A 4,551-nucleotide genomic window follows, 5' to 3' on the forward strand; every position below is an offset into this window, starting at 1 on the left:
AGTTATGCGTGGGCTCCTGCCCTGGTGTGCGAGGTGAGTTGGGGGGGGTGGGGCGCCGAGGCCCGGGCTGCGGCCGGAAGTGGGCCAGCGTGTGCGAGGTGAGTTGGGGGGGGGCCTCCCGGAGGCCCGGGCTGCGGCCGGAAGTGGGCGGGGCGCTGGCTCGGGGCCCACGGGCCCTAAAAGGTCAGCGGAGATTTGCGTGACAGAATCAGAGCATGAGCGCAAGGCACCCAGCCGGTTGGTTTGGTCATCCGGGGGCTGCTTTGGGGGTGCCCCCCCTACTCTGCGCTGAGACCCTGCTGAGAAAGAAGGGGAGGCAGAGATAGGGAATGTGTCCTCGGCCTGTGACCCGTGACCTCTGCTGGGACAGAGAGCCCGGCTCAGAAAAGCGGGCACAGGTGGCCCCCGACATTACCCTTGCGCTCTGAGCCCTGGCGAGGCTGCCCCCAGCCCCCTCAGTTGGAAGGCAGCTCCCTCCACCTTGCCCTGAAGACTTCTACCCCGTGAGCCTGCCTGGCGGGCAGAGGCGGCGGCACCCTGCTTGCGGGGTGAGAGTTCGGGGACCCGCACCCCGTAGACCAGGGGCCAGCTGGAGGGAAGAGCTGGGGGACGCTGCCTGCGGCTCGCCCCTTGTTTCCCGACTGTTCTTTTGAGGACGTTTTCCTCGTGAACCGCCTTAGAAGATGGAAACAGTGTCACCCCCTGGAGCAGAGAGCAAGTTTGTCTCCTGTCCAGTTTAATTACCATAGTGTTTCCCTGGGGCAAAGGTCATGCTCAGCACAGAAGTGCCTGGTCCCCTCCCCCCAGCCCTCCTCTCCATGAACCATGCAGGCAGGTGTGGGCTGGCCCTGGCAGAGCCCCTGGGTGATGTGTCCTTACTGCTCCTGCTGTGAGGTGTCCACTGTCTGTCCCGGACCCTGGGCTTGTCTTCTGAAACTGCGGCAGGCTCACTTCTCAGCTTGCAAAGTAGGTGAAATCTCAGACCCTTCAGTGCTTCACGGAAGAACCCCCTACATTGTCCAAAGCATAGCTCAGGGCCCTTCCTCCAGAGGTGTTTGCTGCAGTCCCCAACAGCCACTCCTTCCCCCAGGCCCAGCCTTTGTCCTGATGAACTTGACCTGATGCTAAGCCAGTGGCCAAGCAAGCTGACCCTGGCTCGGGAGCGCCATCCATCAGGACGGGGCCAGGCCTGTGCTGGGGCCCAGGGCCCAAGACCTGCCTCAGTGGCATATTGATTACTTTGGGTTCAAGTTACCTGAAAAGCAGCCAGTGCAAGAAGGACACCTCTACACTGCTCTTTCCCTTCCCTGCACCTGGAAGCCAAGAGAGACAACTTTGTCAGAGAGTGAGGCAATTCAGGGCTAAGTCTACATAAACAAGCATTGTTCCTGTTTTTACTAATTTACTACCCCAAACCAAACTCAGATTAAATTCTTTACTAATTAAGCACCCAAACCTAAGTTTTTTTGTCCTGTCAAATCCTCACAAATTTATTCTTTCTTTACATAAAAAGATACAAAAGCTGCCTGCTTTTCGGTCACTCTCTGAGCATTATTTTAATGATCTCCCGTGCATATGTATTAAATTGGTATTTCTCCTGTTAGTTCGACATATGTTAATTTTATTATTAGTCCTGCCACAAGAACTCAAGATGGGTAGGGGACAGTTTTCCTCTCCTGGACACCTCCCCCACAAAATCAGCCCTGGGGGTGTCCTCCCGGGGCTGCCAGGCGGGAGCTTGGGGGTGGGAGTGGGGGCAGCTTTTGCTTCCTTAACACCCTGACATGGACAAGCCCACGTTGTATTCTGGGCCCCAGTTGGCTTCCGTCCTGTTTTCCAGCCCAGATCTTCCCTCAGCACTTTCCCCAGTTCAGGGTAACAGAAGTTACACTTTCAGATCCAACAGCAGCGTAGAGAGGCCCTGAGGCTGTGACAGCAGCATTCAAAATGCCCAGATCTGAACACCATCCCTTTCCCAATATCCGGTATTCCAGGAAAACATCACAGGACGGTAATTAATCCTTTCCCTCAGTAAGCTAAGCCTCAGAGAAATTGAACTGAAATTCCTAAGTTCAAGTCAAAAAATGTTCAAGTCCTAGGAAGGAAAACAATCCCAAACACGGGGAAAAACAGACCGTAGTCATGAAAACAAAGTCCCTGGCTCTGCTTCCCATTAGCAGCCACGTGATTTCCCGGCTCCTGCTCCCCCTGCGGCAGCGGGTGGATCCCAGGCGGGAAGGTGGACCATCCCACCCGCAGACCCGCCCAGGCACGTACTGGGAGCCAGCCTCTGTGTTTTGCTGCTTCCTGGCAGTAAGTTTGACATGAAACCCACAGTTTGAGGTTTTGCTTTAAGGATCCAAAAAGATTGTTTGGTTTTGAATCTTTCTCAGGGTCTTCTGTGCCTCCGCCCTCCTCTCCCTGTCTCCAGGGTTGGACCAACAACACCCAGAGTCTCTCTCCTTTAAAAAAGCCGGAGAGTCACTAGGATGACTGTGATGTTCACATCACCAGGCCCACACCCACAAAACTTAGAAAATGCATGTCCCCACTTCTCAGAGATCTTCCAGAAGAAAGCCCAGGGCTCCCCAGGAGTGGAGACTGGGGGCATCCAAGGGAGAAAGGAGAGACAGAGATGGAAACCCCCTGATGGTTCAGATGGTAACACAGCTCACAGCCCTGCTGCCTCAGCCAGAACCCCAGGTGGAGAGGATGGATGCCAGGCAGGACCCGGACGCCTCTGCCTGGGCCCCTCGCTCGCTTTGGCGCCGAGGAGGCCTGCCCTGCACCCTCACTCCAACGCCCTCATGTCAGGGAGCCCCAGGAAACGGAGCAGCTCCCCTGTACCTGGAGCACAGGGAGACTTTAAAGAAAAACACACAGTTGAGGAACAGAGTGTGGGCACTGAAGCATCACACCAGATGGACCCTCAGCTCTAAAAAGCCCTATTCACACAGTTAAAGACGCAAACCCTGAGCAGGAGTAACAGCCAAGTTTCAGTCCTGGGCACGCCCTCCACGTTAACTCCGTGTGTGGGGCCAGAACAGACACGGCCCAGGAATGGAACAGGAAGTCCAGGGCCGCCCGAATGCCGACGGAGCCCAGCGCAGTCACGGTGGACTTGTAGAGAAACAGGCTGGGATCTGTATGCAGATCTGAAACCATACAGGCACCAAAGAAAGGCTTTCTAAGACTGAAAATGCAGATGCAGCAAAAGAAAGGTGAATTAATTTGACTACGTAAACAGTTGTTTAAATCTGCATGACAAAAAACACTGTAAACAAAGGAAAAAGATCACTGAGAAACCAGGAGAACATATTCGGAACACACACCACAGACAGAGGGCTAATATCCCTCGTAGGTCAAGAAATCTGAAACCTTGAAGGACAAAGGACCAAAAGCTGAGCAAGAAAAATGGAGAAAAGACATGAACAGACAATCTACATTAAAAAAAAGTGACCCTCAAATATATGGAAAAAATATTAAACTCACTCATTAGAAAAATACAAATTAAATTGACTGAGATTTCACTTCTCACCTGTCAAACTGGCAAAAATTTTAAAATGTGACACACTCTGTTGGTGAAGCTGCTGGGAAGCCAGCCCACTCCTGCATCTCTGGGGGATGCAAACGGTACAATTCTGGAGGAAATTTGCTCCTACCTAGCAAAAATACACGTGCACTCACCTTACACCAAGCAATCCCATTTTAGGAATCTGCCTCACCATACGTCTCCGACAATGTGGAAGTACACATTGCACAAGGGCGTGTTGTCTGCAGCCGCAAAGGGCAAGGAATGACAGGTACCGCCAAGGCTACTTGGTTGTTTAAGCAATCAAAGTTTATCGCTAAAGGGAAACAGAACAAGGAGCAGGGATAAAGGGGAACAACAAATCGGCACTTACAACATCTGCACCACAATCAGCCGGGGAACTCCCCATAGTTTGTACGGCAGCCAGGAGCACTGATTGTCTGGGTCTGAGGCAAAGCGTCCTCTCCTCAGCGAGACTCCCAACTGTTCTATGTCTGTGACTCCCTTTTATCCTAAGGTTTCTCTAGGTTCTGACTCAAGGTTGTAGACATTTGGATATTTTGAGTTATTTCTTCTTGTTCCCATGAATGGGATGTTTCTACACTCCAGTCAGGTGCCCGTCGGGGTGGCCAGCCCAGACAAGGAACATGATGCAGGACATATTCTTTGTAACTTGTGCCTTAGAGTCAAGGCCGAAGTGGCCGTCTTTGGCCCCGAAACCAGACACGTTCCTTCGTGTAGGGACCAGGCCCAGCGTCCTTGGAAGGCGGGAAGGTCAATGAACTCTGTACACGTGTCCATTGCAACGCTTTTGTACTTGCAAAACATTAGAAGAAACTAAATGTCTGCTCGTAAAAGATGGTTGAATAAATCGTGGTTGGTGCACACAGTAGAGTACTAAGCAGCTGGGAAAAAGAATGGGGCAGATGGCTATAAACTGATGCATGGTTCCCAGGCCACGTCTCAAGTGAGAAAGCAAAGCACAAAAGCTCATCTGAGTGCACAGCCTTTAATCTGAG

General features: G+C 52.5%; 1 long non-coding RNA gene across 2 annotated transcripts; it reads right to left on the reverse strand.

The window, feature by feature from the left end:
- Window positions 1-116: 116 nt before the first annotated feature.
- LOC124233202 (uncharacterized) lies at window positions 117-3,823 on the reverse strand. 2 transcript variants are annotated; one of them, XR_006886997.1, is made up of 4 exons: window positions 3,688-3,823; window positions 2,972-3,155; window positions 1,256-1,313; window positions 117-1,010 (listed from the first exon to the last, which is right to left on the reverse strand). It is a non-coding gene; the product is annotated as an uncharacterized LOC124233202 (long non-coding RNA). The 2 variants fall into 2 exon arrangements; XR_006886996.1 differs by lacking the exon at window positions 2,972-3,155.
- Window positions 3,824-4,551: the final 728 nt, after the last annotated feature.

Source organism: Equus quagga, unplaced genomic scaffold, assembly GCF_021613505.1.
Source record: "Equus quagga isolate Etosha38 unplaced genomic scaffold, UCLA_HA_Equagga_1.0 160576_RagTag, whole genome shotgun sequence".
Classification (NCBI taxonomy): Eukaryota; Metazoa; Chordata; class Mammalia; order Perissodactyla; family Equidae; genus Equus; species Equus quagga.